Source organism: Schistocerca gregaria, chromosome 6 (assembly GCF_023897955.1).
Source record: "Schistocerca gregaria isolate iqSchGreg1 chromosome 6, iqSchGreg1.2, whole genome shotgun sequence".
NCBI lineage: Eukaryota > Metazoa > Arthropoda > Insecta > Orthoptera > Acrididae > Schistocerca > Schistocerca gregaria.
In genome coordinates, this window is record NC_064925.1 from 397321030 (window position 1) to 397335956 (window position 14927).

Here is a 14927-nt window from a genome sequence, read left to right on the forward strand (position 1 = left end):
TTTAAGAAAAAAAAATATCATTTCTGATGTAGATACGACGAGATACGAGGGAATCTTTGATCTGATTTTCTTCTTATTTCAGTCATCAGTCATGTGACTCATTTTATGCGGATTGCCATGAATTCTTCTCCTGTGCCTATCTTTCCATGTCAGAGAATCTCTTACAACCTACGTGCTCTGTTATTTGGTAGATGTAATTCGACCTCTGTCTTCAGCTACAGTTTTTTCAGTCTATGTCACTCTTTAGTTCCATGGAAGTTATTCCCCGATGTCTTAATAGATGCCGTATCATCCTGTCCCTTCTTCTTGTCAGTATACCCGCCGACTCTCCCGAGAACCCGCTCATTCAATATATTATCAGTTCATGTGGCTTTCAACATTTTTCTGTATCAGTACAACTTAAACGGTACGATTCTCTTCGATTCCAGATTCACACAGTCCACATTTCACTACCATACAATGCTGCGCCCCAAACGTACAGTCTCAGAAATTCGTTCCTCAAATTAAGGCCTATGTTTGATATTAGTAGATTTCTCTCGGCCACGAATGCACTTTTTGACCGTGCTAGTCTGCTTTTAATGTCCTCCTTGCTCCGTTCATCATTTGTTATTTTGATTCCTCGGTAGCAGAATTCCTTAGCTTCATTTACTTTGTGATTGCCATTTCTGATCACAAGTTTCTCGCCGTTCTCATTTCTGCTACTCCTCATTACTTTCATCTTTCTTCGATTTACTCTCAATCCAGATTCTGTAGTCATTAGTTTGTTCATTCCATGCACGGGGTCCTGTCGTTCTTCTTCGTTTTCACTGGGGATAGTAATGCCATCAGCGAATCTTATCATTGATATCCTATCACCCTGAATTTTAATTCCACTTTTGAAGCTCTCTTTTAACCCTGTCTTACACGCTTTCTAATCCGAGCACATCGTTCTTCGTCTCCCATTCTTATGACTCCCTCTTGATGTTTCTTCAGCCTTGCTTTCATTATCAGCCACAACGTCAGAACTGCCTCTCTGGTGCCTTTACCATTCCTAAAGCCAAAATGATCGTCGTCTAATAGATCTTGACTTTTCTTTTCCATTCATTTTAAGGTAATCGCCAAGGAGAGTTTGGCACAGCGGTGGGTCGTCGTGTCGAAACGGTCTGAGGAATCCATTTTATTATCTTCAATTTATAATATTAGAATAAATATATGAAAAGGAAAGCCAGAGTCAAATTTGCTATTGTACTTAGAGAGTCGACGAGGACTTTGGAAGTCACTTTCCAAGAAGGGACTTGAAACACCCCCGATTTAAATTTCCTTATTGGATTTTGTGTAATTTATCGTAGCCGCCATACAGTTAATTAGTATGATTATATGACCGTGTGCTTAATGGAAGAAAGGCTATCGGTTTTTCTGCTGGATTCGGGGGTATTTCAACCGAGTGCGGCTGTTCTGAAATTGAATAGTGGAAATGATAGAAAGTTTGTCTATTATTAAGGACCACAATGGTTGCGATGTACAAACTGATATATATTTCCTACTAACACACAATTGCTGAGGCAGCTGCTACTTTCGCCTTACACGTCTAATCACAGTTTCATCTTTTTATTGGTTGTTGATTTTCAGTACCTCGTCACACGCAATGCTGATGGTTAACATTCACAACAGTCCTCACTGCAATCTATGGTTGTTGCTGGCCGAAGCGGTTGACGCGAAACACGTAATTCGGCACTTGTCACTCTCTGTTTCATATCACTCGCGAATCAGTATTAGTGAGGATCAACCCCACGACGATCAGGGGGACGTGCTTACTCGTCATACTCCGGTGAAATTTTACCGTTTACAACTCACTCGACCACCATTCTTGCCCCTATTTCCAACACTACTTCTCACTCGACACTCTCCCATACTACTACTCACTCGACAGTAGGTCTCACTGCCTTCTGCAGCGCTCGAAAATCAACTCCTGTCTACTATCGACCTGGGCGTCGAATACTAGCATCTATGTTCGCGGGATCATGGATCCCTTACAGACTGTAATTAAAACTTTAGTTTCATTCAGACCACGGAGAAACTGTAGGCAGATACGCGCGAGCAGTAGGTTCGCCGTGCAGGCAGAATCGACCCATGGAAAGAAACAATCAAATTACATGGTGAGAACACTGCATTCCATTGCATATCACCAGCTGTCCTCCTCAATATTTGGCGAAATTATGCGTAACAAGTAGTTCGCTGCCAAACTGTGCGGTGAGAACGTCAAACAAGTTTCTTTTTTTTCTACAGAAACTTTGAAACAATTAAGTAATTGTAAAAATGTGGCGCTCATAAAGTGTGGAAGATGCAAGACAATTACGCGTTCCCCTGTTTCTGCAGTGCATATCACCCCAGCATATGTAAGTCAACTGTAAAATTGCGAGAGGTCTCCTGTTTGCCTGACAATCGCGCCTCTGAAATTTATTTACAATTCCAAGTACATCATTGTCTTTCGTTTTATAGCCTTTCATGAAACTATTAACAAATGCTATATACTGAGCTTTATTTCTGGTTATTTGCTGTGCATGTAAGTAAGATACTGAAAAAAATATGCTTCCGCAGATGGTCTCCATCCCAAAACCCTCCGCAGAACCAACCGCTGATTTTGTATAAATGTCTGATGCATCGGCAAACTGGGCCAAACACGCTGTCTTTTCTAAACGCATGGCCATCTGGAGATCCCATTCAGTCACTTCCGTTTCTGGCCAAGCCGTGTATATACAATACATTTTGACATCAGCTTTGGTGGCCCCCTAGCATGTCACACTTTAAACGGTATGGATCTTTTGTTGCTGATATGTCATAACAGAGCAGTCCCGTGTATTGTCCTTAAATGTCATAATACTGTCTGAGTTAGCTCAAATGGTTGCGAATTCAAATAGATATATGGTTGCACTCATTTGACAGAACCTCGTTTTAAAGCCACGCATCGTCTAATGGACGTCGTAGCTGCGGGATCTGAATTCCTGCTCTGTGCAATTATGAATTATGACTTCGGTGGAAACTGATTAAAGCTTTATCTCTTGTCTCGTGGTCATAATTTCTTTCTTGGTTGGAAACGCCAAGTCCAGTTCTTCTGTCTGCTGGTGCTAAGACGTTAAGGCTAGAGAAACTCATTTAGGTCGTGATTCATCATATGTATAATTGTAAACTGAACATTTATACAATCACCGGGTTTACGTGAAAGACAATAACCGAATCTTCACAACTTAAATACACGTCCCAGTGCTTGAATATAAGGATACTTCTGTCTGTTGCCAAACTCTGAATACCAGAGAGAAGGATATTAATCTGGAAGCCATTATTCACAAAATAAGAAACATAAGAAATCCTTACAGGCACATACTAGCAATTATGTCGCAGCTGACGTCTTCTCCACTCACGCCTTTGCACTATTAAATGAAAAACATTCCCTGCCCGGGGACTTTTTAGCTACTGCCCCAGTTGCGGATCGAATACAAGTTACAAGGAAATCGAAAGTAGACAAATTAGACCAAAAGTGACGACCACAAAGAGTAAAACTTGAAAATGGAAAGTAGAGAAAACGTGAAAAATCACTTTTTTATATTCAAATGCTCTTTAAATTTACAGTTGCTAATATCTGTTAAACGTAGAAAGTAACTCTACTACAGAAAATGACATAATAATTACTAGTCGAAAGTTGATATTTGCATGATAAAAGAAGGTTTAAAATATTACCAGTTTTCAGAATGCTTAATGATATAATAGCATAAAACCGAGAACAGATAATCAGTTTTAATTTCACTTTAAAAACTCGTATAGCACACGAAGTACATGCCATACCGGGAAATCGAACACCAAATATTATACTAAGAATCATAAAATTTATAAGAGAAGATTAAAAAATACAGAAACTCTCTGAAATTCATTTATTCCTGATTTCAGTGCAGGCACTGCAACTTAATATACTCGGCCTCTTGTGAAAAAATTTCGTTTCAACTATTATGTATGTTACTTGCAGGTTAGGAAAGATACTAACGTCACCAAATAAAGTGGGTTTAAAAGACAGGTTCAGGAAAGACAACTATTTACGACTGGTTACTGCCTTAATTTGTGTGTACTCCACATATTCATGCGCATTTCTGTACAACACAATAAGTTGTTTAAGTTCATTCTCCTTAAGTGAATTGGAATTGCTTCTCTGTGTGCAATATGGAGAAGGCACTATATAGAACAGTGGTGGTGACGTATAGATTTTAGATTTTGTTGTCACATTATCGTGTAATGCTGAAGTGGTAATCCATCTCGAGAATGAAAACTCGACTGAATTGTTAGACGAGATGGGTTTTCGAAATGATGCTTGCTCTGGATAGAAATCAGGATGGCGAGAAATCAGGAAGACGAGACACGAAGGTTAGGTGCTCACTTGTGCAGATGATACCATTTCTTGCGGAGTACATGAACGCCAAATTCTGCGACATGGCCTACAGTGTAACGCGCTGCTGGCCGCTCTACCAGGTTTGGTTGGTATTTAGTGGTGAGACCAATGTTACTGGGACACTCACTCCTCGCTATTAAACGTTACTAAACACTAGCTTCTAATTCTCTTTCATGTATTGCTGAAAAATTCGAATCGGTTACACGGTCGTGACGGGAAATATCTTCATCATATGTCTAAATACAGTCACTTTGCAAATGAAAGTAGCGCATGTTGCAACCTTGCTGTGGAAGCAATAAAGTGGTCGTGTATAAAAAAGTTTCAGGTAACTACCGCAACCCCCAGTTAACGTCATTAATATTACTGACAACGAGAGCGAGAAAGTGTGACATTGCCGACAGAGAAGGTGACAGAACGTGCAAGCGAATGTTGAGAAGCAATAGTTAAACAATAGAATATCTACTCTCCTAGTTCTTCAGCAGTTCTTTGATCTTACGACCCCTCTTCTGGTATCTTCCTCAGAATATTCTGGTAGTCCCAGTCAGCTGAACATTGATACCAACAAAGGGCTCTAAACGTCGACTGTTTAATTTGAGCATGACGCGATCTAACAATCTGAAATGTTTTGCCTTGAATCACAACGGTTACAAAGGACTGCAGAGTTACATATCTTCCTCCTCAAACTAAACGGCCGTTTCGCTAGTTTGAGGAGGTAGATTAGAGAAGCTTTAGGAACAACCAAGCGACCCGACAACATGAATAGAGAAGACTGGTACCGACTTCTAGAGTCTTGGCTGCCAGCAGTGACACATTTTGTGGAAGGACAACTCCCACAAAGTAACAGCCGTGCGGTAAGCCACAGCGGTGGAGGTTCACAGAGTGCTGACGCGCCTTAGTCGATACTAGTCAGTTAGTGAACAACGCTATTGCTGCAGTCGCCGCTCAGTTTCCTATTCGCCGATATCCACCAATGATAAGCAATAAAGGAAACTCCAATGGAAAACGCCTATTTGCGCCAATGACAACTCGCAGTGAAAAGACCAATAAAAGAACACCTAATACCCATCCTCCTCACACTCATATCCAATGATAGCACTCCTCTATAGTATATAAGTAACCAAACTCAGTTCAGCAGTTACCATTACACCCTGAGGAAGGTGACTTACAATAGTCGCCGAAACGTCGGAATATTACCTGACAAAATAGCCTCAAAACGCAGAAGAATTGTATTGATTGAGTAAAATGATGCCATCGATGTGACTTGATTTTAAAACGTGCCAGAAACAGCGTATGATCACGTGCGGACGAAAGAAAGGATTTGCAAAAAAAGAGACCATACCACATTAAAGTTTCACGAAAAAATGAAGCATCCAAATGAAATCGGCCAGTGATCTATTTTAAACAACCGGGGATTCACACATTCTATATTGCGAACTTATGATCTGCGAAGAATGTTGTCAAATAATAGTTTATTTGTTAATATTCGTATCTTCACGGCACAATGATTGTTCCATGAAATTTCTGGCGTGCAGCAGCATAAATTTCATTTCTTCTTCTGATATTTCGGCTGTATACCATCATCACTATGAGCCGGGCTATTAACTGAATCAACTGGCTCACTCTGGTGATGGCTGGGCTGTATACAGCATAAATATCAAAAGACGAAGAAGTGAAATTTATGCTGCTGCACGTCCGGAATTTTATGGTTGGTTGGTTGGTTTGAGGGAGGGGACCAAACAGCGTGGTTATGGGTCCCATCGGTTTAGGGAAGGATGGGGGAAAGAAGTCGGCCATTCCGACATTTGCTTTAAGCGATTTAGGGAAATCATGGGAAGCCTAAATCAGGATGGCCGGACGCGGTTTTGAACTGTCGTCGTCTCGAATGTGAGTGCAATGTGCAAATCACTGCACCACCTCGCTCGGTAGATAGTTTTATGGAACGGTAGTTTTTTTTCCTGTTTAATTTCACTCTACGACTCATAGACAAGATTTGGTTCCCAACAAACTGCTTTTTTTTAAGTGTAAATGGTTTAAATGCCTCTGATCACTATGGAACTTAGCATCTGATGTCATCAGTTCCCTAGACTTAGACCTACTTAAACCTGAGTAACCTAAGGATATCACACACACCCACGCCCGAGGCAGGAATCGAACCTGCGATCGTATCAGCAGCGCGAGTCCGTACTGAAGTACTGAAGAGCCTAGAACCGCTCGGCCACAGCGGACGTCTTTTAAGTGTATGAGGAATGCTGAAGGAGAGATACTTTGACGGAGCAGGAAACTGAAAATCACAAAAAATCTATCGGCATAGATTGGGATAGAAACATGTATGATAGTGACATCGCTGGGGAAGGTAGTTTTACGGATACTGGCAGCGAATCTTGTCAGCAGCCTAGGAGAGACATACTGTACGTCCAGATCCTATTTTTATTCCAAATGAACACGTTACTTAGTGTTCCATACAGACGTGTAGAGTGTGACAGTGCTAAGCCTTCAATAGTACTGGAGTGTTATGTGAATGAATTAGGAAATACACTATATCGTAAGGGTGTACGGACATAAGATCCAGTGCTACTCTTATTTCGTTTTTCAAAAAAAGAAAACCAATAAGAAGTACAGTTGGCATAATGTCGAGAAATACATGAAAATGAAACAGATGACTCTGCCTTTACGGGGCTAACTTTGCAATTTCAGGCCATAATACCACCATCGAAGGTGTGTTCTCTTTCATAAAAGCCCAATTGACCGGTGTAAGCACTACGGCAAAGCCGTTGTCGTGGAAGACTTGTACATTGAAACAAAGTCTACAGTAATTAGCCAACGAACTTTCCGAAGATTAAACCATTGCAGACACGTCCCAGGTGGCTATACTGTACAGAGTTGGATAGGTAAGTGGCGTAAGGATGGGTCTGTGCGTGACGTCAATCTTCTGGACAGCGATCGCCTATGGGCATCAGTTAACCCGATATGACGGCTGCCGACTTCTGTTTCTGGTGGAATCCTAAGTCCAGAGTGTTAGTTTCTGATGGAATCCTAAGTCCAGAGTGTTAGATAATCGCCTCCCTATCACCCAGGTGCTGGAGGACAACATCCGTAGAGAATTCGCCGATATTCCTGTTGCTGTTCTGGAGAAATCTTTGCGAACAGCTTTACGTCTCCTCTACACCAGTCTTCCGATAAAGACGGTGCTCATCTGTGTGAAAGGATCTTCTATAAACAGTACGAGACTCTAAAGACCCACTTACATTCCTGCATTTATAAATCATGAGGACCTGTGTTAATAAAGATTTTCTGAACCGTGGAAAAGGGTAATTCGTTCTGGACCACGCTGTACAGTTGACATGACCAAAGTTTTTCGTCCCAGAAAAAGAGATAGTTTCTTATAGTAAAAAAAAGCATACTCAGCTTACTTTAATGTAATATTATCTTAGGAAGAGGACGGAGAAATCAAGAAGCCTCAGCGTCTAGTAACTATCATAGCGACATTGTAAGGCTATTTACTGCTTGCTTTTTTGTAGTTTAAGCCCATTTAAGATTGATCACGGAAAAAACCGACCGTAATTGATTATTAATAAACAGCTGAAAATACTCAGCTTAGTCGATTTTTATTTAACACTAGCATAGGGCCCTCTCGCTCACGTAGATTGTATGGGCTGCACAGAGTCTTTTTAATTGTTTTTATTTAACTGAATTTTTATGTTGCTCGCAAACTGCAACACCTTCTAAGTTTTTCACACTAATTAAGGACATTTAAGAGTGTTTTTTTCCGAATGTACTTCTGACCACCCAGCGATTCTAGTAGCTAGAGTCCTAAGTTTTTGTTAATCTTGAAGTTCGCATTCTTATGGAGATGTTACCAAAGCAACTTTCTTTCCCTAAAAAATATTTCTTTGCATGTAACCGAGCAGTAAAATGCCAATTTTCACAGATTTACCTTTAAAATGTTTTAGTGTAGCGAAATATTTTCGTAAAACATTTCATCCTCAATTACACAGACGGCCGCGGTGGCCGAGCGGAATTAGGTGCTTCGGTCTGGAATCGCGCGACTGCTACGGTCGCAGGTTCGAGTCCTGTGTCGGGCACGGATGTGTGTGTTGTCCTTAAGTTAGTTAGGTTTAAGCACTTCTAAGTTCTTGGGGAGTGATGACCTCAGATGTTAAGTGCCATAGTGCAGAGAGTGATTTGAACCATGTGAATCGATTGCACTCCCTTAGGGGTTGAATTTCCAGAAACACTGAAACATGTATGTTTTTAATTTCTAACCGAGAAGTCAAATACAAACTGTCGTGGATGTAATCTTAAAGCTCCTTTAGTAGTTCTTAAGTAATTATTTATTTCCAAAAAAACGTCACCCGCTATTTTACCCCTCTAGTAATAGAATTTCCAAAAATGCTTAAACAATAATTTTTTATTTTATAATTGAGACATCAAATACCAGTTTTCATAGTTATGTCTTCAAAATTCCCTTAATAGCTACACACTTTCTAAAAGCTCCTTATCCCCTGAACCTTCCCCTTAGGAGTGGAATTTTGCACAGTCCCTTCTTAAACGATGTCTATGCACCCTCTCCAAACTTCAAGTTTCTATCTATGGTGGTTTTGGGATGCTAAAGTGAATCAGTCTGACCCTGGTTCACTCCATTAGGGGAAGAATTTCAAAAAACAGTGAAACACCTAATTTTTCATGCCTAGTCCAGAAGCCAAATGCAATTGCGCAAGGCTTTAACTTTAAAAAAGCTTTCGAAATGAAATATTTTCATAAAACTTTTCACCTCCTATTTCATCACATTAAGGATTCAATTTCAAAAACACTGAATAGTTTTTTTTTTTGTATATTGTAACGGGAAGTCAAATAACAATGCTCATTGATGTAGCTTTAAAAATAATTTAGTTGTTCTTTAATAATATGCTTTGACCCACTATTTCACCACCATAGGGTTAAATTTTCCGAGAAACCAAAGTCAATTATGGTAGGTGTAGCTTCAAAATAGCGTTAATAGCGACATTTTTAAAGAAAAGATTCATCCCCTATTTCAAATCATTAAGGTGGAAATTTCAAAAAATTTGTTCATACACGACACTTAGGGTATAAGATCCACACCGTCTTCAAATTTTAAATATCTATCCTTATTGGTATGTGCTTCGCGAAGATGAGTCTTGTCAGTCAGTTTGTCAGGACGTTACGTTGTGGGTAGTGACAGATAGGTGGTCCGGCAAAATATTGGGCTAAATGTGACGCTGAGTCCGGATTTTCCATTTTGGTACCTGGCAGCCATATACGGAATGGTACTGGAAGGCTGAGTGCTGCTATGTCGGTCACATGCCCGATGACATCAGCTGGCGGTTCCCGGAATGGCGGAGCATTTAACTGCGCGTTCGCTGTGACGACTGCTTGCTGCCCGGGTCGCGCGCCCAATCCACTTGTACGAAGACTGATAGCGCAAAAACAGTAAACAGCGGGACGAGTCGCCATCTCGCTGACCCGGGATATCGGCCGCTGAGGCGCATGCCTTGTGTGCGTGCCGTCTTCCAGCGTGCTTTTAGCAGAGTGTGACGTAAGGGCTACCACTGTGGCGGCGGATGCACGATTCGCGGCACTTACACAGGCCTGGCGCCACTCGAACGCAGTCGGTCGCCGGACGCATGGACCAGCGCACGTGGTACCGACGTATAGTGTTCCCGCGAACTCCTTCAGCAGATTTTCGAAGAGGTTAGTAATTAGAAACAATGTGTGAAGCAACATTGTAAGAAGTGGTTTTGAACACGGTATTGTTAAAGCGTCAACTTGATGTTCTGCTTTTCGTGACATTATGTGCAAGATTTCAGCAAGTTCTAGTGAAGTGTTTTGTACTAAAATCTTCAAATCGTTGCTAGTGGATCAGAATGCCTTAGATTCGGAATCGTCATCACCTCAGTTAATAGCATCTCCAGTTCTACCTTGACCTCCCCAGAACTGTTAACAGACTTTGTTAATGTAGTTGTCGGAAACATTAGGAGCTGTGGAGCTTCTCATAACATAGTTAGTATCAATGTTTATCTTGTCACTAAAAACAAGCGTTGATTGCAAATTCTCCAGGCGAATTCAGTGCAAGTTGTTTACACAAACGTGCTTCAACTATTTCAGTAGCTTCCGAAAAACATACACGGATGAGAATGACAACGTGTATATTTACTAAGATGGTATCTGATCTTTCGGATATGTCCGAAAAACCAGATACCATCGTAATATATATATATATATATATATATATATATATATATATATATATATATATATATATATATATATTCCTGAAAAGGGAAAAAAGAACACATTGACACCGGTGTGTCAGACCCACCATACTTGCTCCGGACACTGCGAGAGGGCTGTACAACCAATGATCACACGCACGGCACAGCGGACACACCAGGAACCGCGGTGCTGGCCGTCGAATGGCGCTAGCTGCGCAGCATTTGTGCACCGCCGCCGTCAGTGTCAGCCAGTTTGCCGTGGCATACGGAGCTCCATCACAGTCTTTAACACTGGTAGCATGCCGCGACAGCGTGGACGTGAACCGTATGTGCAGTTGACGGACTTTGAGCGAGGGCGTATAGTGGGCATGCGGGAGACCGGGTGGACGTACCGCCGAATTGCTCAACACGTGGGGCGTGAGGTCTCCACAGTACATCGACGTTGTCGCCAGTGGTCGGCGGAAGGTGCACATGCCCGTCGACCTGGGACCGGACCGCAGCGACGCACGGATGCCCGCCAAGACCGTAGGATCCTACGCAGTGCCGTAGGGGACCGCACCGCCACTTCCCAGCAAATTAGGGACACTGTTGCTCCTGGGGTATCGGCGAGGACCATTCGCAACCGTCTGCATGAAGCTGAGCTACGGTCCCGCACACCGTTAGGCCGTCTTCCGCTCACGCCCCAACATCGTGCAGCCCGCCTCCAGTGGTGTCGCGACAGGCGTGAATGGAGGGACGAATGGAGACGTGTCGTCTTCAGCGATGAGAGTCGCTTCTGCCTTGGTGCCAATGATGAACGTATGCGTGTTTGGCGCCGTGCAGGTGAGCGCCACAATCAGGACTGCATACGACCGAGGCACACAGGGCCCACACCCGGCATTATGGTGTGGGGAGCGATCTCCTACACCGGCTGTACACCTCTGGTGATCGTCGAGGGGACACTGAATAGTGCACGGTACATCCAAACCGTCATCGAACCCATCGTTCTACCATTCCTAGACCGGCAAGGGAACATGATGTTCCAACAGGACAATGCACGTCCGCATGTATCCCGTGCCACCCAACGTGCTCTAGAAGGTGTAAGTCCACTACCCTGGCCAGCAAGATCTCCGGATCTGTCCCCCATGGAGCATGTTTGGGACTGGATGAAGCGTCGTCTCACGCGGTCTGCACGTCCAGCACGAACGCTGGTCCAACTGAGGCGCCAGGTGGAAATGGCATGGCAAGCCGTTCCACAGGACTACATCCAGCATCTCTACGATCGTCTCCATGCGAGAATAGCAGCCTGCATTGCTGCGAAAGGTGGATATAGACTGTACTAGTGCCGACATTGTGCATGCTGTGTTGCCTGTGTCTATGTGCCTGTGGTTCTGTCAGTGTGATCATGTGATGTAACTGACCCCAGGAATGTGTCAATAAAGTTTCCCCTTCCTGGGACAATGAATACACGGTGTTCTTATTTCAATTTCCAGAAGTATATATATATATATATATATATATATACTTGACCATCTTCTTCTTCTGTGTGAATGCACAAACAGTGCCCGAACTCTTACGGGAATCGGCAACGCGCCACGAGTTATGAGTATAATAGGCGGGGCCACTACGAATGTAGTGCGGTACAATACGATAAGAATGTGGGTTTCGCGGGAGGCGTGCCTGAGATAAATCCCTGCAATCGCGATATCCTCTGTGTCCTCGGTGGCTCAGATGGATAGAGCGTCTGCCATGTTAGCAGGAGATCCCGGTTTCGAGTCCCTGTCGGGGCACACATTTTCGTCTGTCCCCGTTGACGTATGTCAACGCCTGTAAGGAGCTAAGGGTTTTCATTTCATTGTAATAACGAAGAGATTAAGTCAGGAAAGCGCAGTCCAGCCTCGAAGGGAGCGATGTTGTTGGTTCGTCGGTGCGCTCAAGCGCAGTGGGGCTGTAGCAACAACAGCTGTGCGGTTCCATACTTGACTACCTTCTCATGCCTCCTTTTCATATACGGTACGGAGTTCGCTGTACAGAATCGTAATATCATTGTGGCTTAACAAAAGCACTCCTTTGTATAAAATGATACCGTGTTCCTACTGTACTGAAAAGCAGCGGAAACTAGTACCCAAGCCTAATATCGTGTAGGGCCCCCGCGGGCACGCAGAAATGTCACAATACGACCTGGCATGGACTAAAGTCTGAAGCAGTGGTGGAGGGAATTGACACCAGGAATCCTACAGGGCTGTCCATAAATCCATAGGAGTACGATGGGGTGGAGATCTCTTCTTTCGGCACGTCGTAAGGCTTCCCAGATGTGTTCAATAGTGTTCACGTCTGGCGAGTTTGGTGGCCAGCGGAAGCTTTAAGCTCAGAAGAGTGTTCCTGGAGGCAGTCTGTATCAATTCTGGACGTGCGAGGAGTCGCATTGTCCTGCCGGAATTTCCCAAGGCTGTCGGAATGCGCAATGGACATGAATGAAAGCATGGTGAACAGACAGGATGCTTACGTACGTGTCGCCTGTCAGAGACGTATCTAGACGTATCACTTCCACTTCACATTCCCCGCACCATTACAGAGCCTACATCATCTTGAACAGCCCCTGCTGACGTGCAAGGTCCATGGATTCATGAGATTGTCTCCACATCTCTCCATACCCGTACACGTACATCTACTCGACACAATTTGAAACGAGGCTCGTCCGACCAGCCAAAATGCTTCCTGTCATCAACAATCCAATTTCGGTGTTGACCGTCCCAGGTGAGGCATAAAGATTTGTGTCGTGTGCTCGTCAAAGGTACACTAGTGGGTCTTCGGCTTAGGAAAGCCCATATCGATTATGTTTCTTTGAATGGTTCTCACGCTGATACTTGTTGATGGCCCAGCATTGAAATTTGCAGAAATTTGTGAAAGAGTTGCACTTCTGTCACGCTGAACGATGCTCATCAGTCGTCGCTGGTCCCGTTCTTGCAGGATCTTTTTGCAGCCACTGCGATGTAGCAGTTTTGATGTTTTACGGGATTCCTGATATTAATGGCACACTCGTGAAACAGTCGTACGGGGAAATCCTCATTTCACCGCTACGTCCGAGGTGCTATGTCCCATCGCTCGTGGGTCGACTATAATACCACATTCAAACTCACTTAAATCTTGATAAGCTGCCGTTGTAGCAGCAGTAACACATCTAACCACTGCGCCAGTCCCTTGTTTTCTTATACAGGCGTTTCCGACCATAGCGCCGTTTTCTGACTGTTTACATATCTCTGTATTTGAATAAGCATGTCTATACCAGTTTCTTTGGCGGTTCAGTGGACTTGTATATCGCAACAAAAGCAACAGCTAGCGCATTGTCGTTTACAATAATAAGGACGGATGACGTTCAGTTGTCGTATTCGTTACGAAAGGGATGCTACAATGTATCTGAATCGTTCATGTAAATATAACTGCTTAAATAATTACCAATCACTGTAATGTACATTTAGAGTGTCATACTTGTGCAGAGGAGAATTCCTTAATGATTGATTGAGGGTAATTGTGCAAGTGCAATACACCCCATTCAGTAAAAATTATGAAACATAAACACAAATTAAAGACGAATTATGGCAAAGGGTAAATGCCGTTTCTAAACCACTGTCATCCTCGTCGCTACCATTACGGGCTTTGGTCCGTAGAAGAGTCACTGGAATTGTCCAAATACCCTCATGCTCATAAATTCAGGATATTGCTGATACATGGTGAAACAACGCTCTGGTGGATGATTTGCGGGTTTAAATCACCTCGAGTATGACCATGCGGTGCATTTGACCTTCGTTTGTCTCACGGTTGCGCTGGCAAGAGTCCACATATGCAGAGGTGTGTTGGTGCATGTCAGAGTACGGTGCAGCAAGTAACTGTGCAGACGTTTCCAGACATGATAAAGGATACTGTGTATTGAAAATGGCTCAAAGAACACATATTGATGACGTTATGAGCGGTAGAATACTAGGGCGACTGGAGGCTGGTCAAATACAGCAGGTCGTAGCACGGGCTCTCCGTGTGCCACAATGTGTGTTCTCAAGATTATGGCAGCGACTCCAGCAGACAGGAAACGTCTCCAGGCGCTACTGTACGGGACGTCCACAGTGTACAGTGCCACAAGAAGACCGATAATTCACCATCAGTGCCCGCAGACGGCCACGGAGTATTGCAGGTAGCCTCTCTCGGGACCTTACCGCAGCCACTAGAACAGTTGTCTCCAGGCACACAGTCTAAAGACGACTGAACAGACATGATTCATTCGCCCGGAGACCTGCATGATGCATTCCACT

General features: G+C 43.4%; 1 protein-coding gene across 6 annotated transcripts in view; it reads left to right on the top strand.

Annotated features, from left to right (window-relative positions):
- Positions 1-14927, top strand: part of LOC126278199 (leucine-rich repeat-containing protein 24) — a 1518316-nt gene that overhangs the window by 1449278 nt on the left and 54111 nt on the right. The window contains exon 1 of one of the 6 annotated variants that reach the window (XM_049978120.1): positions 9958-10123. The exons of 4 other annotated variants lie outside the window; for them this stretch is intronic. The gene's annotated coding sequence lies outside the window, so the exon portion shown is untranslated. Of the gene's footprint in view, positions 1-9957; positions 10124-14927 lie in introns of those variants that run through there. One more of the 6 variants, XM_049978121.1, reaches the window with a different exon arrangement.